Here is a 24,379-nt window from a genome sequence, read left to right as displayed (position 1 = left end):
AAAAAAAAAAAAACTACAACTGATGTAAACAGTTCTTTCCCTCTTCAAGGATGTGCAAGGAAGCGTTGAGCAGAAACCACACACTCTGCAGAACTCATTTAAGTTCAAATACTAGAAAAACATGTTATCATGAAACATTAATAAAGAGAAAAATCATCACATATGAAAAGTTAGAAATTTAAATGAGAAAATTACCAGGAATTGCAACAAATGTCCTGACATTTGTACACAAGTTTATAATTTCAATGAGATTTGAAGGAATGCTGCATATTTATTTCTGGAAAAGGCAGTAGAGAAAAAGGAACATTCTGGTGAGACAAAATTTTAATGTTGAAAAATTTGATGGAGACACTGGAACAGTAGATTGCATAAAGTAGAAGGATAACACAATAAAGTAAAAGGGATTTTAGAAATTCTCCAGGAAGTCAGATAAACTCAAAGGGTAGAGAGAAAAGGTGATTCCTGAGGAAAAGATATATCAATTTTAATTGTTACACAACAGGAATTTCAGAAGCAGAAATCAGATGGGCCCAAGAGAATACTTTAAAAATATAAGAAAATATATTTGCAACCAAAATGGACTGTAGTCTCTGGGTGAATGGATTTACTACATAGCAGACAAAATTAATCAAAATAACCTATTTATGATTATTCATAAAACAATTATCACATGCCTGTCCTATGGCAAACATTGTTAAGCTGTAGTAGAAGGGTTTCTGTGGCCTAGCTTCTATGATAGTCCCAGTCTGGTTCATTTTTTCTTACTTCACCAATAGGGTTCAATCAATTCAGTATTCTTTAATCACAAGCATTTTTAAAGGAAAAAGGATGTGGGACTAAAAAGTAAATCCTATAAAGGTACTTGGGGCCTTGTCCCCCCATTTTCCTTTGCCTGCTTTAAAGTGGAGACCATACCATTTCAGAGATTCTTTCCCTCAGAATGATGTGACCTGTAGAGATGTAGTGTCATGGACTCATTCAGAACAGGGGTCCTCTTTGCCTGTCTTCTACCCTGAAGAGAACAAAGGAAAACATCACATCTCAGGTTGTCATTCTGTCCATCACTTTCTGAATTTTGGCTTCTAAATACACTCTCCACTTGAACTGGGCCCTTGAAGAAATGGTTGATCCCAGAGTTGTGTCAGGGAAAAGAACAAGACAAACCTCAAACAACTTACAGAAAAGCAAGGAGGTGCTTGATGGGCCATGTCTAAAGGATGAAAGAACTATCATGAAAGGGCTACCACCAGCAAAATTAAAGACAATTTGAGCATCAAAATATTAATAGCGAGGCATTATTACCTATTGAATCAAATAGGATACCACACATCCCTACAGATATACTTAGAAATAAATGTGCAAATCAAAAGTTTGATGAGAAGTAAGAGACCTATAGTATCAAATCACTACCCCACGAAATCCTTTTAATTTTAAGGGGGGAAGAGTAATTTTACGGCAAAGCCTAGCAGCTCCCACCATAATCAAGTGATTGAAGTGATCATCAGTAATGGGACAAAGTGCAATTGAGTAACACCTGATCAGAAGCAGTAAGAGGCAGCATCACAGAATCTATGTCCTATGGGAGAGCTCACAGAATTTTTTTAATGCTCAATGAGCTCACCTTTCATTGTGGTATGCCTGTTGTCCAGTACTTGTGTTTATCTGGTTATGAAATGGGCTTAGTTTGTAGTCTGTCGCTACGGTTATTCTCAGTGCACCTCAAGCTTCAAATGCTTTTAGTATTCAAGATGTGAATTAGTTTGCCAGAGGGTTTTACTAAATGTCTGCTCCTCAGAATCTGTCACTTGCAGCATTACCAGCTGTAATTCACTGTTCTTTTCACTCAGTGCTTGTTAGCCTGGGAGTGGGGAATGGGGGACAGAGTGTTCTCTAATGTTCAGTTTAAGTGTCAGTCTTAAGCAAACACTGTAAATCTTGTGAGGCCATACCCTAATTCAATGTAGTCTGAAGTCTGAGACTGTGGGGACTTGGCCAGTTTATCTCTTTAATCATGTCATCATGCAGCAGGCATTCACAGAGGGCCTAGGACTGGCTAGAAATCTCAGAGCTGTGTCTGGGTGTATTTATGGGAGGGGAGTTGATGGGTGATGGGGTGTCAGGGAGGAGGGTTGATAACATCTTTCAGTCAAAAGATACTCAACGAGGGCGCCTGGGTGGCTCAGTCGTTAAGCGTCTGCTTTTGGTTCAGGTCATGATCCCAGGGTCCTGGGATCGAGTCCCACATTGGGCTCCCTGCTCGGCAGGAGGCCTGCTTCTCCCTCTCCCACTCCCCCTGCTTGTGTTCCTGCTCTCGCTATCTCTCTCTCTGTCAAATAAATAAATAAAATCTTAAAAAAAAAATAAAAAGATACTCAATGAGTAGACAAACCTAATGATTCCAGTTAGAAACAGAGAGAATAAGGAATGTCATCCTAGTAAGTCAATTTCAATTAGTGTGTTTATCTTGATTCCCTTTGATAATTAATTACTTTGTGACAATGAAAACAATAATCACCATTACTCCAGTAGCCAGAGTAATAAGGCACTTCTTAAGTATGATTCAAGGCTCCCCAAGAACTTTTCTCCCCCAAAAAAAGAAAAGAAAGGAAGGAAAGTGAGAAAGAAAGAAGGAGAGTTATTATTTGCAGTGGAAGCCAACTAAAAAAAAAAAATGTAGAAGAAATGATGGAATTAGAAAATCACCACTTGCAATTATCATCATAATTTGATTCCAGCAAGAAAACACTAATGGTTGCTAAAATCAGTGATAAAAGTTTGAGGTACTCCTATATTACCATATTCATAACACTATAGTACACTGTCTCAAAGTTGCTGCCTGTAAGATAACCTATTAATTTAAAAAGAGTAAGATAGTAAGATTCTGTTACTGCAGAATACAGTTCAGCTAAGCTTTCTGATATTATCTAACAAATATCCCCTGTCCTCTAGTTTCCAATTCATGTACATCTGAGCCCACGCCTTTGGTGCCTTTAAATCCATATTTCTACTATCAATCTATTCATGATGAGGTATGTGTTCTCTAAAATAGTACGTATTTTCTCTACCATGTTCCTCAGTTCCTTCTGAGTACTGAGAGCAGAGTCACTTATATCTATATTTCTATGAACAGTCTGCCTAAGGCAATCTTGGCTTTTTCTATCATGCTTCTCAAAATTCTTCCAGCTTCCACCCATTCCCAAATCCCAAAACTACTTCTACATTTTTAGGAATTTGTTGCAGTAGCACCCCACTTCCAGATCCCAAAATCTGTATCAGTCTACTATTGCTGCTATAACAAACTACTACAAACTTAGTGGCTTTAAACAATACAAATTTACTATCTTAAACTTCTGGAGGCCAAAAGTATGAAATGAGTCTTACTAGACATCATTAATTGAATGTGTTTCCACAAAATTCATATGTTGAAGCCCTAACACCAATGGTAACTTAATCACTCTAAGGAACTAATTAAGTTTAAATGAGCATAAAGGATGTGGCCCTGATCTTATAGGATTAGTGTCTTCTCTTCATGCACACAAACCAAGCAAGGCCTTATGAGGACATACAAAAGGGACATCTACAAGTCAGGAAGGGAGCTCTCATCTGAAACCAATCATGCTGGGGCCTGGATCTTGAACTTCCAACCTTGAGGACTGTAAGAAAACAAATTTCTGTTTTTAAGCCTTATAGTCTGTGATATCTTCTTATGGTACCCTAAGCAGACTAATATACCAAATTAAAATCAAGACATTGAAAGAGTTTCATTCTTCCTGGAGGCACTAGGGTACAATCCTTTTCCTTGCCTTTTCCATCTTCATAGGCCACCTATATTCCTTGGCTTATAGCTTCTTTCCATCTCTAAAACTAGCAAATGCTTCCATTGTAGCATTTCTATCTCTGACTCCAATTCTGCATTCTCTCCCACATTTAAAGGACCCTGGGGATAACATTGGGCCATGCTGGATAATCAGGGATAATGTCCCTATTTTAAGGTTACTTGATTAGCAGCTTTAATTCTATCTGCAACTTAATTCACCCTTGCTATGTAACATAACACAGAATATGGATATTTTTGTGGGGCCATTATTCTTTCCATTGTGTATGTGGATATTTATTATACATGTGAATATATGTATTTATATATTATAAATTACATTTTTATAAATATTATATATTATTATATTATAAATATAAATATATATATATTTATATATACATATTTCCATAGAAATATCCATAAATAACATATAATATTACTTTTCATGGGCTTTAAAAAGATATAAATGGCATCTTACTATACATACCTTCTGCAATTGAAATTTTTCATTCACTGTTTTTTCTTTTGTACCTTGCCCATGTTGATATTTGTATCTCTGGTTTGTACACTTTTATGGTTATATATAGTATTCTGTTTTATGACTATAATACCATGTATTTACCTATTCTGTTCTGGATGGGCATTTTGATTGTTGCTAACTATGATAGTTAATATTATGTTAATTTAGGTAGGCCTAGGTATCCAGATATTTGGTCAAACATTCTACGTGATTCTGTGAAAGTATTTTTAAGACGAGATTACCATTTAAAGTAGACTTTGACTAAAGCCAGTTACCCTCCATAACATTGGTGGGCCACATCTTATCAGTTGAAGACCTTAACTAAAAATGATTGACCTCCCTCAAAGAAAAGAGAATTCTGCCAAATACTCCTTTTGGACTCAGACTGCAGCATCATCTCTTCCCTGGGTCTCCAATCTGTTGGCCTATGCTACAGATTTTGGACTTGTCATCCTCTACAATCATGTGAACCAATTTCCTTAAAATCTCTCTTCCCCTCCTCTCACCTTCCCCTTCTGCCATCCCTCTCCCTCATTCTGTTTTTCTAGAGAATCCGAATACACTAACTTTTCTCTATTATCAATCTTACAGAATGTTTCTATACATGTTTCCTTATATGCATATGGAAGAGGCTCTCTAGAGCTATTCCTATTATCGGAATTGGTAGTTCTAGAAGTATGAGCATCTTCATTGCTCTCCAAATCAGTTATGCTAATTTATTGTTTCAACAGTAGCATATGAGCATTGCTATTGCTCTACATACCTACCACATCTTGATATTTTTGGTTTTTGTCAACTGATATTTTTAAAAGAAATCTCATTGTTTTAATTTGCATTTCTGAGATTTCTAGGAGTTTGAAGATATTTTCATTTGTTTGTTGGATGTTCGTATTTCCTCTAATACGAATGACCTTTTTACATACTTGGATCTTTTTTTTCTGATGGTTTGCTAATTTTTTTTCCTATGGATTTGCAGTTCTTTTTCAGATTACTAATCTTTTATAAGTTATATGCATTGCAAATATTTTCTCCCAGATTGTGGCTTTTCTTTCACATTATTTGTGATGTCTTTTTTGTGCAGAAATTTATTTTTTTAAGGATTTTATTTATATGTTTGAGAGAAAGAGAGAGAGCTGGGGAGGGGGGGAATGGGAGAGGGAGAAGCAGACTCCCCGCTGAGCAGAGAACCTGGAGCAGGGCTTAATCCCAGGACCCTGAGATCATGACCTGAGCTAAAGGCAGACACTTAACCAACTGAGGGCACCCAGGCACCCCTGGGCAGAAATTTAAATAGCCATATTTGTTTATTGTTTTCATGGTTTGCATTTTTGAGGTGTTTGTTTTTATTTTGCAGGTTTGCATTTCATAGGGCATTAATCCACTTGGAACTGATTTTTTTTGGGGGGGGGTATAGTGTGAGGGATACCTAATTTTATTTTACATAAATAAGTACTCCAATATCAATAAATTGTTATCTTTTCCCTGGTTTCTGATACTTTCCTTTACCAGAATCAACTTTCATAGATTTTTTTCTGTTTCTTGTCCTCCTCTCCTGATCCATATATGTGTGAAAAAATGCTCAATATTTTTATATCAGTAATTCCCTTCAAATTTCCTTGACAGTGTATTTTCTCTTGAATATTATTTTGATTTGTCCCTTTAAATATCTGCCTTTTAACCATGGACCATAGAGCAGACAATGGGGAAGAGCATGCCACAGCAGGATATTTAATGTCTTGTTAAAATGAATTAGTCTCTAGTAGTTTACCAGGTATCTATTATTTATCTTAGTTTTTCTTGGTTTTACTTTGGAAGCAAGCAAGTTAAATCATGGTAAGAAAGAAATATGGTAGTCAAAAGAAACTTTAGAAGTTTGTCAAATTTTGTCATTTAAGTAGGTTACCTACTCCAACATTATCAATTTTATGTAAAATATTTTAGGATACACAGTGCAAATTTTTAAATCATTGGATATTGAAGCTTCTTATTAGAAAAAAATGATGGAAAGTAGAAGTTTTGAGGCTGAAGTATATGTTGTGTGGACCTAATGTATGATGGCTTTTTATGACTTGTAGAATAGTTTTTATTTTATATTCACACCTCATATAAGTGGAACCTAAATAAGTAAGTAATGTTTTATTTTTTTAAAATAAGTAATGTTTTAGAGATACTATTAATGCAAATGGTACTATATGGATTATACAATCTGTTATTGTATAGAAATAGGGACAGCTATCTATTTTACTTACTGTTAGATTAAATTAATTAAACTAAGTTAATATTAAGTTCATTATGCATGAGAATAGATAATCATTAGCCAGAGAGTGAGGGAGAACAAGGAGAGAAAGGAGGCAGAACCAAGAATGCTCGCAGGAGTGTTAGAAGGTAGTGGGAATCTGGCCATGCTGGGGTAAGGTCTCAGTCATGCTGAATCTACATAAGCTTCACTCCCCTGACCCTGGCAGTGGGGCACCCACCACATCATGTAACAGTGGCATTATAATAGGGGAAATCTGTGTGCACTAGTTCACGAGCATTTAGAGGTGTAGTCACATGTGGACTTATTGGTATCCTCCTAGGGGAAAGTCTTAGGAGAAAATTGCTTCAGAAACTAAGGGAGAGACAAAGTATTTGAAGTATGCAAAGTGCCTTGGCTTGCAGGCTCACAGGTTTCTAAGCATCTCAAGCCTCTTGTTTCCCCTGCTGACTCAGGTCAGAATCAGTGTAGTTAACAAATCATGTAGGGCATGACTGTTTGGGCCTGTTCCAATAAATGGGGACATGTTGTCCAGTCTGTTCTACCAAAGGGGGAAACCCAGGCCTGGGAGAAATAGGTGTATATTTCCTGATGACTGTGATAAGAGCAGTCACAGCAGGCTTTAATTAGATTGCTGCCCTTGTCCTTCTGTAATTACCAGAATTTCCAGCCACCTGTGGGTTTGGTGGGTGGAGAACAGGGAGTCTCAGTTAGTGTAAATACTTAAAAAAAGAATGGAGGGGAAGATCCAATGTACATCATGGTGACTCTAGTTAACTGAAATTTGCTGAGAGTAGACCTTAAATGTTATCACTCACACACACACACACATGCACGCACGCACACACAAAATGGTAACTGTGAGGTGATGGATATGTTAACTAACCATATTGTTATAATTGTTTATATATATATAGTGATCACATTGCATAACTTTAACTTCACAATGTTGTCAATTATATCTCAGTAAAGCAGAAAAAAGACACTAAAGAAGAAAACAAATATTAATTAATAAATATCCATCACCAAAAAAGCTCAGGTCTTGATCTCAGGATCTTATGGCACAGTGATTGTCAAACATTAGCATGCATAAAAATTACTGAGAAAGTTTGATGAAATACAAATTGCTGGGCCCATTCTCAGAATTTCTGACTAGTGGATCTCAGGTACTGCCTGAGAATTTGCATTCTAACACTTTCTAAGGTGATACTGGTGCTCCTCATCTGGGCACCAGACTTAAGAACCATTGCCTTAGCAAATGAAATGTAATATTTCTTGGGGAAGGAAATTTGAAAAGGTAAACAGCAAATGTATTTCTCTCTGTGTACACACATAACTACACACACACACATATAATTAACAGGCATATAAATTTGTTAACATCATTTACTATGCTGTTAAAAGGTAAGGCTTATTTTTTTAAATATTTTATTTATTTGAGAGAGAGAGAATAAATGGGGGAGGGGCAGAGGGAGAAAGAGAAGCAGGCTCCATGCTGAGCAGAGAACCCGATTCGGGGCTAGATCCCGGGACCCTGGGATCATGACCTGAGCCAAAGGCAGACGCTTTACTGAGCCACCCAGGCGCCCCGAAGGTAAGACTTAAGGGAATCATGCAAGTACACATATTTAGGATGTTCAACATTTATTTAACATTTCTACCATTGTTAGGTTGCCATTGTTAGAATGTGTTTTAAACATATTATTTCAGGGCACCTGAAGCAAAGGTGTTCTTTCATTGGTTATCCTCCATTTTACAACACATACTTAACATTTAAAATGAATCAAAATCGGGGCACCTGGGTAGCTCTGTCATTTAAGCGTCTGCCTTCAGTTCAGGTCATGATCTCAGGATCCTGGGTTCGAGTCCCACATCGGGCTCCCTACTCAGCGGGGAGCCTGCTTCTCCCTCTCCCTCTGCCTGCCGCTCCCCCTGCTTGTCTGTCTCTGTCTCTGTCAAATAAATAAATTAAAATCTTTAAAAAATGGTTTAAGTATATTATTTCATAAACGTGGGATTTTTATTTTCTCAAAATGACTAGCCAATCAACTTGTCCTCATCTGATAGGTCTTCACTGTTCATTCAGGGCAAGAAAGTACACTGAATATCCTCCTTTATGCCCATTTTCCCCTTCCTTGGTACATCTCCAATTAAAAAAAAAAAGTCAACAAATAAAAAACACTTTTTTTTGCTTCCAAATGTGATTTGTGTTTGTATGTATGAGACTTTCTAGGATTGTCTTTCAAAAAGTGGTATTCCTTTTGAAAAAAAAAATTATGAAGTGTTTTAAACTATGCAATGTTGAATTTTTAATAAGTATTAGTTGCATCGTAGTGATAGATAATTTAAGGAAGAAAAAGGCCAATCGAAACAATAGTCAGCTTGTATTTTGTAAATGAGTTTTGCTTATTTAAATCTGTGCCTATGTTCACAGGATAACAATGAAAAACAATGCTCCGCCCGCTGCTGTAAAAGTGGCAGTCGGTACTCATATGCAGGGTATTGACTCGTAGTTTCACCATAACTGGCATATTTGTGGCCAGTATTTATGATGTTTTTTATGAATGTAGGAGGGAAATAGGATTTGAAGTAAGAAAAACTGGATGTTTCCAGCAATAGAAACAGATTTAAACTGATAACTGATTTTATTACCTTTTCTTATCTTGCTGAAAAGATTATTGCGTTATTATAGAAACGACATACTTAAAAGAAAGAGTTGATTCTTATCACTCTTTGTTAATGTATATAGTATCTAAAGACAAAAAAAAAAAAAAATGACCTAGGTCTTCCCTTGGTGTCAAATTATGGAACAAAGTCTTCTGGAATTTTGCCAAAAGATCAATCTCCCAGCTCAGGTGATACCACTCAAGACTCAAGTCTCAGTCTTAAAGTAACAAAGATCTGTAAAACCCAATTTAATAAGGAGTCTATTTCTCTCTCTTTTTTTTTTCATGCTTGCTTTTCTGTACTCTTCTGTGTTATTGGATTGTCACAAATCTCCATCTGTGAAGGGTGGAACTGATCTAATTTTCAATTGAAGAAATCGTGCCAGATTCACCTCCATGCCTCTTCAGTTTTATGGGAGTTGATATTTAGCGAATTAGTTGAACCACTCTATCAATAGAAGTCTCTTAAATAATTAACTTCATGTAGCCTTAAGGAATTAAGAGTAACTGGTAGATAATTAAATTCAATCAAATGAGCAGGTAAGAAATAGGTAAAATTATAGCATTTTGCTTATCAAATCAAAATATGATCAGGATTTGATTTCAGCTCCTGAATTTTCTAGCTGTGTGATTTTTGGATAAAAATCTTAATGAAACCTCTCTAAGCTTTGACTTATTTCCGTAAGTTAATAATTCCTTTTTTAAGGTTTTTGTTAGGATTAAATAAACATTGTTTATTATCATTACTATAATGTTTATTGTTAATGCACCGATTCTCAACTCAGATGATGTTACACTCTAAGCATTTTTTTATGACTTTCAGACGTTGCTGAAAATGCTCTGACTTTTTTTTTTTTAAGAATAATTTTATCTGTTCCTAGCATTGGATACAGCTGGTGTTTTCCACACTGAGGAAAGAAGTCCTCTCTTAGACTACAATGCATAGTTGTGACATAAGTTTAGGTTTTGATATATGATTCAACTAATAATAATTATATATGTGTGTATATTTATTTACTAAACAACTTACACACTCAATAGTTTCATTTTCCAATTTTAGTTTTCCAAATTTTAGTTTTCTTAAAGTTTTACCTTAAATTGTGAACTCATAATTTTAATTCAGCTTGATTTCTACATACCAAAACAGGAATACTTGAATTTCCTTTAGTGTTCAAAAAGGAGTACTTGAGAGTATATGCACAACTGGAAAATTGTATAACTAGATGAAACATGAAAGTATATTTTATAGGTAAGAAAATTGAGACTCTATAATGTTTCTAAGATGGTTAAGATATAGCTCATGGTATGAATATAACCCTTTAACAATGCTGGTTTTTGAGGTTTCTATATACCTTATAATTTTGGATAAGTAGGAAACATAGCTTATTGTTTTCAATGACTGAAAGAAAAGGAAATTAAGAGGGCAACTTTGGATAAAGAGGTTTGTGAAGAGGTAACATCTCTTTCAAAATTCTGGAAATACTAGAATTTAAGTGAAACATAATGTCTCTATATTCCTTTTAATCATTTATTTCTGTTTTCTGCAACCCATGAGGCAAGGTTGCTAGGGCCAACAGGGTACAGTTCTGGGATCGCTCATTTGCACCTTCCTGGTCCAGAAAATGGGGAGGTTTTCAATGTCCAAATCTGGTTGAAGGCTTATGAAGGGGGACTTCTCAAGAACATTGCCTTGCACAAGCTGCAAAAAAGTAAACCAATATTGGGAGTGGAGGAACCAGGACTGCCAGAGAATCATTAGCTTTATATCCTAATACACATGGAAGTATTCATAGAACTAATTAACTTCAAAGTTCTTAATGGAATGTTTCTTTGCCATAGCTGCTTGGGTATCCTATCTCTTACTCACAACAACTTTGAGAGGCTGTGAATGTGAGCCAGATAGAGGATCAAGCCTCTTCTAATTCATCTCCCAGTAGCCATTTCACATGGAGCTTCCAGAGACTGATGTGTTCCAACTCTCAGTCACCATAAATGGCTTCTGCCCTTTTTAATGCCCATGGTCCTCTTTGTGGCCTATCAAATGGAGATTTTATAACTTACATTAGAAAACTATAATCTTTAGGCAAAATGATCTAAAAATTTGCAGAGGTGTTATTACTGCTATTCTGATATAAGTGAAAAGCTGGCTGCCTTTTTGGAGAGGATGCCTGGGTTTTCCTGGGTTTAGGACAAATCTCTGAGATCCCACTGAGCTTTCAGCATCCAAAGTAGGAAGCAGACATTTATATTATATCTAGAGAATAGGAAAAACAAGCATTATAGCTCATGAGAAACAAATCTCTTATTTCTGACATAATTAGCCACATATATAAAATATAACTGACCCTCCATGAGCCTCTTCTTTTCTGCCCTGATACAATTTCTCCCACCATACTACCTACTCCATTCCTTGATCCATCTCAATGACTCCTGCTATTCCTCCTCTTCAGCATACCTGGGTTCTCTTTCTAGCTCCTCTATTTATAAATTTAAATGACAACAAAACATTTTGAGGCTCATATTTTTTATCTGTAAAACTGGGATGAGGCAGAATAACATCATTAAGTGACAAAACTGGAGTTTTCTACCATATTCCCCAAAGAAGACTGATTTTGACATTCACATATACATGTGAGTGCCTTTGTGAAGTCCTGGAGTCCAGCAGAGATACTCCAGCACACCTCTGGAGCAAAAACGTATGAGAGATTAGACACACTGAAGAGGGTAAGAGAAATAGCTTCACTTTACCCACATCACCCTTCCCCCAAGGCAGCAGAGCTCACTGCCAAGAGAGAACTTTTTGGCTCATGATTTCTGCACAGGGGAAAGTTGAACAGGTGAGTTTCCAGCTTCCCCAGATGTGCCAAAGAGACCCACTTCTTTCTCACTTATCCTGAATACTGAGTAGAACAATGAGGAGGCAACTTGGAGAACTGCTTCTAGGGCTATAGGAGGGCATCAAAGGACATGGATCCTACCAACTCTGTCACAAACTCCATCTATAGCCCATTCACAACCCACTGGGGATGCCTCCCCTATAGATCCTCCCAACTGGCCCACAGGTACCCCCAACACTCCGTGTGTCTCACACACACATCCCCTCCTCGTGACCATCTCCCTGTGCATACTCCCAAAACTGGCAAAAGCGAACTTTTCCAGATAGCTAGCGAGCACAAAGAAAACAGGCACAACTATGTGGAATTAGAAAAAAAATCACACAAACTTGAACATTCAGCACTGACCTAGGGAAAGTAAACAGGAAGCTATCAGCACATGGCCTGGCTTTGTAGCATCAAGAGAAAGCATACAACCTTAAGGATTACCACCAAGAAGGAACAAGAAATGTGAAGCAGGCACATCCATAGAAAAGGACTGAGAAAGCCTCAGAATCCCTAAGTGGGTTGACAGAAGTATAAGAAAGGAAGAAGAGGGCATAGTGCTTATTTAAAGAATGGCCAAGAACTTCTCAAATCCGAGGATAGATTTGGACTTTAGGTTCATAAAGCTCATAGATTCCCCCAAAATTTCAATTCCGAATATTTTCTCCTAGACACACTACAATAAGACTGTCTAATTTTTTAAGATAATGATAAAAATAACAGGAGGAATAAAACTCACATACAAGGGAACCCCCCTATAAGGCTACCAGCAACTTTTTCAGCAGAAACTTTGCAAGCCAGGAGAGAGTGGGATGATATATTCAAAATACAGAAAGAAAAAACTGCCAACCTGGAATACTTCACCTGGAAAAGTTATCCTTCAAAAATGAAGGAGAAATAAGGACGTCCCCCCCCAAAAAAAGCTAAGGGAGTTCATCACCAGTAGGACTGCCTTACTAGAAATGCTGAAAGGAGTTCTTCAATGAAAGAAATGGAAGAACACTAATTAGTAACATGAAAACTTATAAAAATATAAAACACACTGGTAAAGGTAAGTACATAATCAAATTCACAATATTTTCATACTGTAATATGATAGTGTATTAATCACTTTAGTATAAAAGTTAAGACAAAAGGATTAAAAATAACTATAATTTGCTAAACTATATAAAAAGAGGTAAATTGTGACTTCATACACATAAAATTTGAGGGAGGGAAATAAAAGTATGGAGTTTTTATATACAATTGAAGTTAAGTTTTTATCAGCTCTAAATGGACTGGTATAGCGATAAGATATTTTATGTAAGCTTCCTGGTAACAACAAAACAAAAACCTACAGTAGATACACAAAAGATAAAGAAAAGAGAATCGAAGCATAGCACTATGAAACATCATCAATTCACAAAGGAAGATAGCAAGAGGAGAAGTATAAAATAGCCAGAAAACAGTAAGATAGTATTAGAAATTCCTTACCTATCAATAATTAGTATAAATGTAAATTATTAAAGTGTCCAAGCAAAATGCATCAAGTGGCTGAGAGGACAAAAACAAAACTCAACTATATGCTGCCTATAAATAACTCACTTCAACTTTAAGGACACACCTAGACTCAAAGTGAAGGGATAGAAAATCCATGAAAATCAAAAGAGAGCAGAGATAGCAATACTTATATTAACAAAATAAACTTTAAGTCAAAGATCATAAACAAGAGACAGATGGTAATTATATAATGATAAAGGGTTCAGTTAATGTAGAAGATAAAACAATTATAAATATATATTAACCCAACATCAGAGCAGCTAAATATATCAAACAAATACAAACAAATCTGAAGGGACAAATACAATAATAATAGACTTCAATACTCCACTTTCACCATTGAATAGGTCATCCACATATAAAATCAAAAAAGAAACAGTGAACTTGAACTATAATCAAATGGATCTAACAAACATACAGAGCATTCCATCCAACAGCAGCTGAATACATATTCTTTGCAAATACACATGGAACATTCTCCAAGATGGATTATATGTCAGGTCACAAACAATTCTTAGCAAATTTAGGAAGATTGAAACTATACCAAATATCTTTTCTGATGACAAAAGTATGAAAATAGAAATCAATAACAGGAGGAAAACTGGAAATTTTACAAATATATGAAAATTAAGCAAAACACTTTATATAACCAAAGGGCCAAAAAAATAAGAGTTCAAAAAATATCTTAAAATAAATGAAATTGTAAATACAAATATGAAAATTTATGAGATGCAGCAAAAGCAGTTCTAGTTTATAGCAATAAACAGCTGCATTAGAAAAAAAGAAAACTCTCAAATAAATATCCTCACTATACACATAAACAAATTAATTAAAAAAAAAACGAAGTCCAAATTAGAAGAAGGAAAGAAATAACAAAGATCAGAAAGAAATAAGTGAAATAAAACCAGAAAAACAATAGAAAATATCAATAAAACTGGGCTGGCTTTTTCAATAGATAAACAAAATCAACAAACCTTTAGCTAGACTAAGAAAAAAAGAGTGAAGACAAATACATCAAATCAGAAATGAAGGAAACATTATAATTGATAACAAAGAAATTCAGAGAATCATAAGAGACTACTAGGAATGATGATATGCTATCAGTTAGATAACCTAAAATGGATAAATTCCTAGAAACATGCAACCCCTACCAAGACTGAATCATGATGAAATAGAAAGTTTGAATTAAACAATTTCTAGTAAGGAGATTGAATCAGTAATCAAACAAATTCCAACAAAGAAAAGCTCAGAATCAGACGGTTTCATGGTAAATTCTGCCAAACGTTTAAAAATTTAATGACAATCCTCCTCAAACTTTCAAAAATTTGAAGAGCAGGAAACACTCCCAAACTCATTTCATAAGGCCAGCATTATCCTGATACCAAAACCAGGCCAAGGACACTACAAACAAAGAAAATTATGGGTCAACATCTCTGATGAATATAGATGCAAAAATCTTCAACAAGATATTAGCAAACCAAATGAAACAACATATTAAAATAATCAAATAGAATTCATCTCAGAGATGCAAGGGTGTTTCAACATGTGCAAATCAATATATGTGATATACCACATTAGTAAAATAAAAATGAAAAATCATATGATCATTCAATAGATGCAGAAAAAGCATTTGACAAAATTTGACATACTTTCATGATAAAAACTCTCAACTAATTAGGTATAGAAAGAACGCATCTCAACATTTTAAAAGCCATATATGACAAGCCCATAGCCAACATCACACTCAACAGTGAACAGTTGAAAGCTTTTCCTCTAAGATCAGTTTCACTAGTCCTATTCAGCATAACATTTGAACTAATAACTACAGTAGTTAGGCAAGAAAAAGATATAAAAGTCATTCATACTGGGGGGGGGAACAAGTAAAACTGTCTCTGTAGATGACATAATCCTATATATAGAAGATTTTACAGACTCCTATAAAAAACTGTTAGAACTAATCAACAAATTCAGTAAAGTTGCAGAATATAAAATCAACATACAGAAATCAGTGCTGTTTCTATACACTAATAAGGAACTATCTGAAAGAGAAATTAAGAGAGCAATCTCACTTATAATGGCATCAAGAACAACAAAATACTTAGGAATAAATTTTTTTTTAAAAGATTTTATTTATTTATTTGAGAGAGAGAGAGAGAAACAGCATGAGAGGGGATAGGGTCAGAGGGAGAAGCAGGCTCCCCGCCGAGCCGGGAGCCCGATGTGGGACTCGATCCCAGGACTCCGGGATCATGACCTGAGCCGAAGGCAGTCGCTTAACCAACTGAGCCACCCAGGCGCCCCTTAGGAATAAATTTAACTGAGGAGGTGAAAAACCTTTACACTGAACACTGTAAGACATTGACAAAAGAGATTGAAGACAAAATAAATGGAAATACCTCCCATGTTCTTGGGTCAGACGAATTAACATTGTTAAATGTCCATAATACCAAAAGCCATCTATAGATTCAATGCAACACCTATCAAACTTCAAAAAAACTTTTCACAAATTTTTCAAAATCCTAAAATTCAAACTGAACCATAAAAGACCCCCAGTAGTCAAAGCAATCCTAAGAGAGAAACAAAAAATGGAGGCATTCTGATTTCAAACTATATACAAAGCTACATAACCAAAACAGTATGATATTGAATAAAAACAGACACATAGATGGAACAGAATAGAGAGCCCAGAAATAAACCCACATATGCATATTTGGTCAATTAATTTTCAAGGAAGAAGTCAAGAATATATAATGGGAAATGACAGTCTTTTTAATAAATGGTGCCAGAAAAAACTGGTATCCACCTGCAAAGGAATGAAACTGGACCATTATCTTACACCATACACAAAATCAACTCAAAATGGATGAAAGACTTGAATGTAAAACCAGAAACCATAAAATCCTAAAAGAAAACAAAGGATTAAGCTTCTTGACATTGGTCTTGGAAATGATTTTTTGGATTTGACAACAAAAGCAAAGGCAATAAAAGAAAAAAATCAACAAGTGAGACTACATGAAACTAAAAAGCTTCTGCTCAGCACAGGAAATCATCAACAAAATGAAAAGGCAACCTACTGAATGATAGAAAATAGACAATATTTGAAAATCACACATCTGATAAAGGTTAATAACAAAAATATATAACAAACTCATACAACTCTTTATCAGGAAAGAAAATCCCATTTTAAAAAGGGCAGAGGAATTGAATAGATTTTTTTTTTTCCAAAGAAGAAATACAAATGGCCAACAGGTACATGAAAAGGTGCTCAACATTATTAATCATCAGGAAAATGCAAATTAAAACCAAAATGAGATACCACCTCACACCTGTTAAAATAGCTATTATAAAAAAAACAAAAGATAACAAGTGCTGGAGAGGATGTGGAGAAAAGAACATTTGTGTACTCTTGATGGGAAGGTAAATTTGTGCAAAAAGTATGAAAAACATTATGGAAGTTCCTCAAGAAATTAAAAATAGAACTACCATATGATCCAGCAATCTTCCTTTTGGGTATATATCCAAAAGAAATGAAACTCTGATCTTGAAGACCCCCACATTAATTCCAGCATTATTCACAACAGCCAAGGTATAGAAGCAATCTAAGTATCTGTCAGTGAATGAACGGGTCAAGAAAATATGGTATATATACACAAAAGAATACTATTCAGTCTTAAAAATGAAGAAAATCCTGCCATTTGTGATAAAATGCATAAACATAGAGGGTGTTATGCTGAGTGAAATAAGCCAGACAAAGAAATACAAATATTGCATGGTATACTTGTGTGTGGAATCTTAAAAAAAAAAAAAAGTTGAACTCATAAGACAGAGGGTAGCAAAACAGTAGTTGGAGGGCCTGAGGGGTAGGGAAAAGAAAGAGTTTGGTAAAAGGGCATCAACTTTCTGTTATAAGATGAATAATTTCAGAGAATCTAATGTATAATATGTGACTATAGTTGATAACATTATATAATTTAAATTTGATAAGAGAATAGAACTTAAATGTTCTCATTAAAAAAAAGCAAGTAAATATATGGGTGATGAATGTGTTAACTAACCCAAAGGGGGGAAATCCTTTCACAATGTATACATATATCAAATCCATCACATTGTACACGTTAAATATCTTACATTTTTATTTGCCAATTATACCTCAAAAAAACAGTATGGTACTGGCATAAAAGCAGACACACAGACAAATGGAGCATAATTGAGTCCAGAAATAAATCCAGATAAGATCAACTACTTTTTTTATAAGGGAGCCAAGAATACTCAATGATGAAAGGGTAGCCTGTATAGACATACCTTGGAGATATTGCAGGTTCAGTTCCAGAACACAATAAAGCCAATGTCAAAATAAAGTAAGGCAAATAAGTTTTTTGGTTTCCCAGTGCATATAAAAGTTCTCTTTACACTATATTATAGTCTATTAAGTGTGCAATAGCATTATGTCTATAAAACAATGTACATATTTTAATTTAAAAATACCTTATTGTTAAAAAATGCTAATTTTCTGAGCTTTCTAGTGAGTCCTGATCTTTTTGCTGGTGGATGGTCTTGCCTCAATGTTGACAACAGCTGACTAATCAGGGTGGTATTGCTGAAGGTTGGGATGGCTGGATGTGGCAATTTCTTAAAATAAGACAATAATTTGCTGCATCAACCAACTCCTCCTTTCATAAAAGCAGAAATTCTCTGTTGTATGTGATGCTATTGGACAGCTTTTTACCGATAGTAGAACTTTTTTCAAAATTAGAGTCAATCTATTCAAATCCAATTGCTGCTGTATCAACTAAGTTTATGTAATATTCTAAATCCTTGCATCTCCACTAGGTGTAGATCCTATTTCAAGAAACCACTTTCTTTGTTCATCCATATGAGGCACCTCCTCATCTGTTAATTTTATCAGGAGATTGCAGCAACTCAGTCCCATCTTCAAGGTCCACTTCTAATTTTAGTTCTCTTGTTATTTTCACATTGCAGTTACTTCCTCCACTGAAGTCGTGAACCCCTCAGAGTCATCCATCAGTGTTGGAATCAACTTCTCCCAAACTCTTGTTTATGCTGATATTTTGACTTCTTCCCATGAATCCCAAATGTTCTTAATGGCATCTAGAATGGTGATCCTTCCCAGAAGGTCTTCAGTTTACTTTTCCCAGACCCATCAGAGGTATCAGTACCTATAACAGCTATAGCTTTACAAAATGTAATTCTTAAATAATAAGACTTGAAAGTCAAAATTACCCCTTGATCCATGCATGGGCTGCAGAATGAATGTTGTGTTAGCAAGCATGAAAATGACATTAATCTTATTGTACACCTTCATCAGAACTCTTGGGTGACCAGGTGCATTGTCAATAAGCAGTACTATTTTGAAAGGAATCTATATTTCTGAGTTGTAGATCTCAACAGTGGGCTTAAAATATTCAATAAACCATGTTATAAACAGATGTGCTGTCATCCAGGCTTGATTCTCCTATTTATAGAGCACAGGCAGAGTAGATTTAACATAATTCTTAAGGGCCCTAAGATTTTCAAAATGGTCTTTGAGAACTGGCTTCAACTTAAAGTCACCAGCTGCATTAGCCCCTAACAAGACAATCATCCTGTCTTTTGAAGCTTTGAAGCCAGGCATTGGCTTCTCTTCTCTAACTATCAGTTCTAGATGGCATCTCCTCCAATAGAAGCCTGTTTCATCTACATTGAAAATCTGTTGTTTGGTGTAGCCACCTTCATTAATTATCTTAGCTAGATCTTCAGGATAACTTGCTGCAGCTTCTACATCAGCACATATTTCACCTTAAGTTATGGAGACAGCTTCTTCCCTTAAACCTCATAAATCAATATTTGTAGCTTCAAACTTTTCTTCTGCAGCTTCCTCATCTCTCTCAGCCTTCCTAGAATGACGAAGAGTTAGAACCTTACTCTGGATTAGGCCCTGGCTTACAGGAATGTTTGTGGCTCGTTTGATCTTCAATCCAGACCACTAAAACTTTTTCCATTTCAGCAATAAGGCGGTTTTGCTTTTTTATTCATGTGTTCACTGGAGTAGCACTTTTAATTTCCTTCAAGAACTTTTCTTTTGCATTCACAACTTGGCTATTTAGTGCAAGAGGCCTACCTTTTGGCCTAGCTTAGTTTTCAACATGCCTTCTTCACTAAAATTTAATCATTTCTGGCTTTTGATTTGAAGTGAGAGACATGCAACATTTCCTTTCACTTGAACACTTAGAGGTCAGTATAGGGTTATTAATTGTCCTAATTTCAATATTGTTATGTCTCAGAGAATAGGGAGACCAATAGAGAGGGAGAGAAAAGAGGGAATGGCCTGTTGGTGGAGCAATCAGAACACAAAAAAGCATTATTCAATGAATGTTTGTAGCACCCCCAAACAATTACAATAGTCACATCAAAGAGCACCAATCACATTTCACCATAATAAATGTAATAATAATTTTTAAAAGTTTGAAATATTGTGAGAATTACCAAAATGTGACAGAGACATGAAGTGAGTAAATGCTCTTGGAAAAATGGTATTGATAGACATGCTGGATGCAGGGTTGCCACAAACATTCAGCTTGTAAAAAATGTGATATCTGCAAAGCACAATAAAGTGAAATGTATTCAACATTGTAGTAAAAGCTCTTGCCAGATCAGTTAAGCAAGAAAATTAGATAGAATCATTAAAATTGGAAAAGAAAAATAATTTTTTTTCTATTTGGAGATGGCATAGTCTTATATAGAAAACCCTTTAAGGGCTCCTCTAAAATATTATTAGAATTAAAAAAATGAGTTCAGTAAAATTGCAATATTTACAATAAATGAAATGAAGTCATTATATGTCTATAAACTTGCAATGAACTAAAATAAAATATTATTATTTATTATTTTTTATTTTCTAAAATAAAGAAAATATTTTTATAATAGCATCAAAGAGAATAAAATACTTAGGAATAAATTTTATAAGATGCATAAAATTCTGAAAATCAGAAAATATTGTTGAAAGAAATTAAAGAAAATCTAAATAAATGAAATTTTGTAGATCCTTGTGAATTAGAATCTTGATATTGTTAAGATGGCAATATTCCCAAATGTGATCCACAGATTCAATTAATCTCTATCAGAATCACAGTTAGCTTTTTTGTAGAAACTGATGAAGTGACCCTAAAATTTATGTGGAAACTCAAGGGACCAAAATATCAAAACAATCTTGAAAAAAAATAAAGTTGGAGGGCTCACTCTTCTCCCTTTCTAAACTTCTACAAACTAAAGACACTGTGGTACTTAGGAAAGAAAGACATATACATCAATGGAATAAGATGAGAGTTCAGAAATACACCCTTATATTTAAGCCCAATTGATTTTCAACAAGGGTACCAAAATAATTCAATGAAAAAAACACAATCTCTTCAACAAATGGTGCTGAAACAACTGTATATCCACATGCACAAGAATAAAGTTGGACCCTACCTCAAAAATTAACTCAAAAGGAATCAAAGGTACAAATGTAAGACCTAAAACACTAACACTATTAGGAAAATCAGAGGAATAAAATCATTGTGACCTTGGACTAAGGAATGGTTTCTTATATATGATACAGCACAAACAAAAATAACAAAAGTAGATAAAGTGGACTACATAAAAAACTTTAAACTTTTGTGCTTTAATGGACATCATCAAGAAAGTGAAAAGACAACCCACACAATGGGAGAAAAGCATTTTTTTTAAAAAAAAATTTAAGACTGTTTTGTTTGTATGATCACAGAAGTAAAATTATTAGGATAAAATATAATATTTCCATTTGCTTGTAAAAGAGATGAATTTGATTATTATCTTATGTGGATGAATAAGAGTGCTTATTGTCTCTCAATTTAGCATCAGTAAAATACTTTTTCTTCATTTCTATCAGATTAAACACTTAATGTCTTTTTCATGTCCTAGAAGAAAAAGATGAAGAGTAAAATTAACATAACTCCTAGTAAATTGGGTTAATTTCTCAGAAATTCAAAAATGATACAAAAAAAGCTATGCAAGAATTTTAGCAGTAAAAGGAACCAGAGAGTAGCAAGCACATCTATTTTATTTTTCTGTAAGGAGAAACTAAGATACCAGTGAAGAAAAATGACTTAAAGCCAAGCAGTTTATTATCAAATGTATGTTCAATATTTGAAGGTAATTTGATAGGCAATTTATATAAGTTTCACACCACTAATAAATCACCACATTGTTTCATTCTTTAGTTCTCAGTTGTTTTGAAACTAGTACCAATTATGAAGTCATGAACAATCAAGGACAGAGAATTTATTTTGCAGAAGAGAGAAGTAATTGTTTCCTCCAATACCTCTGTGGACCTTCAAGATCTTTTACCATGACAATTTAGGATAATGTAGGCTGTGATGTCATTACTATGCATAAAGCTTTAAGAAACTGCTACCTACAAAAGGTTGGTAAATATTATTTCTATATGATTTAGAATGAGTTTGAGTTCCTTCAAAAATCCTCAAAACTGAGCAGTATGTTAAAAGACTGGGTTTGGCTACAAAGAATTTTCTGGAATGAAATATGTTAGAAAATTATATATTTGTACTATATGTATCTGCAGAGTAAGAATAATATACAACACTGTAAATATTTTTCAGGCAATGAAGATCACAAGATCTTTAGATTTTTAGAAGTTTTCTATTCCAAAATATTGTTTTTTATTTGCATTTCTCTGCATGTGCTTCTTAGCTATTGAATGGAGTGCCAGAAAATTAGGAGTTGTGAAGTCCCAACCCATTTTCAGCTGTGTTTCTCAGACTGGTCCTTTGAGTTTTCACTGAGTGGGATCCCTTTCTTTATTGTTAGTGATATCTGGATTCCTTGGATCTCAGGAATATCTTGCTGTTGTCATTTGTTTCACTACATCTACTTCTATTTTGAGATGTGGAGCTATAATTTTTCCATCTACTTTTTTTTTTTTAAGCTACATCACCACTGCCACCTTCTTGACTTAGCATCTTCATTTATAATTTAAATGAGTAATACTTCTATATTATGGAAGGAAGGAAGGGAGGGAGGGAAAAAGAAAGAAAAAAAAAGAGCGAGAAAGAAAGAAAATATATTCTAGAGAAACAATGCCTCTCAAACTCTTGTTTCTTAGGCCTCCTATATTCCTCAGAGGGAACTGCTTTTATGAGTTTAAATATTCTCCCAGAATTAATCTATGAGTATTTGTGTAATGCATACATATGTATGGCATACATGTGTCTTTTTAACATAATTGGAAGATATTTTCCTACAAGTTTTTTTAGAGAGAGGGGAGGGGCAGAGGGAGAGGGAGAATCTTAAGCTGGGCATGGAGCCTGACTCTGGGCTTGATCTCACAATTCTGAGATCATTGACCTGAGCTGAAACCAAGAGTCAGACACTTAGCCCCACTTTTTTTTTTTTTTTTTAAGATTTTATTTATTTATTTGAGAGAGGGAGAGCATGAGCTGGGGAAGGGGGAGAGGGGAGGGAGAAGCAAACTCCCCACTGAGGAGGGAGCCCAATGCGGGGCTTGATCCCAGGACCCCGGGATTATGACCTGAGCCAAAGGCAAACACTTTACTAACCCAGGCGCCCCCAGGTGCCCTACTTCTACAATTTTTTAACATATACAATATAACTTGAAGATTACATCAGTACGTATAGGGCTTCTTCAATTCTTACAAATGGCGGGATAATAACCCATCATGTGTATGGTATACCATAATTTAAACAATCAATCTCTGAATTGGGCTTTAAATCACAATAAACATAAAGTATTTCAGTGAAATCATACTTACATTTGCCTACAGGGACAAAAGTTTTTGTCATATCGGTAATAAAAATAGTTGTCGATGTGACTATATTTTAAGGCATGTCTTACGGACATGGCAATTTAGAAAGTGATATTCATAAGCACTTAAAAATTATTATCCCCCATTTGCAAATAGACAATGAATTTCAGAGAGTCTAGTGATATGTCCACATTTCAGGTAGTTATTGAGTAGCAGCATCAGGTCTTACCTGAAGGGTCTCAATATCTAAACGCTGGGTTTTTTCACGTCATGTCCATTCCCAAATATAGGGCATGCCTTAAACACAGAAAGTTCTGTTCATATATGTACGAAATGCTAATAGGTAGCACATAACTAATTTGTTGCCTACAAATCAAACAAATCTCATTTGATCAATACTACAATTTTCAATCTTTTGTAGCTAAAAGTTGAGGCTCCTCCTGGTGAAAAAATTGGATATGTGTACGAATACTTTCACCCATTTTTGGCAATGTTTAAAATAAAAAATGAGAATAAGGAGGATATGAAAATCAGAGGGCCATGTGTGGTTTCCAGTTGTCTCAAGGATCTAAATCTTACTGTGAGTATCATTAAGCCTTACATGTTTATGCTGCTTATAAGACATTTTTTTAAGCTATATTTCAAGTGTGTAGCTATCAAATAACAAGTGTTACTTCATAGTTCAAGGAATGTTGGAAGAGAAAATTAAACTTTATTATAATGAACAATGACATAACTGGGCATTAATTATAAATAATATATTAATATTAATTTTTATAAAATTCTGAAGCTGTTATGATATCATTTTGTTAGATTTTTTAAAATTTTATTTTATTTTATTATGTTATGTTAGTCCCCATACAGTACATCATTAGTTTTTGATGTAGTGTTCCATGATTCA

General features: G+C 34.7%; 1 long non-coding RNA gene across 1 annotated transcript in view; it reads right to left on the bottom strand.

Annotated features, from left to right (window-relative positions):
• LOC115944508 (uncharacterized) overlaps window positions 1-24,379 on the bottom strand; it is a 94,290-nt gene that overhangs the window by 30,155 nt on the left and 39,756 nt on the right. Inside the window, exon 3 of the long non-coding RNA XR_014147446.1 lies at window positions 916-1,012. This is a non-coding gene — a long non-coding RNA (uncharacterized LOC115944508). The remainder of the gene's footprint in view (window positions 1-915; window positions 1,013-24,379) is intronic.

Source organism: Leptonychotes weddellii, chromosome 1 (assembly GCF_054177405.1).
Source record: "Leptonychotes weddellii isolate Sample4059 chromosome 1, ASM5417740v2, whole genome shotgun sequence".
Taxonomy (NCBI): Eukaryota; Metazoa; Chordata; class Mammalia; order Carnivora; family Phocidae; genus Leptonychotes; species Leptonychotes weddellii.
This window is presented reverse-complemented; position numbering and strand designations above follow the sequence as displayed.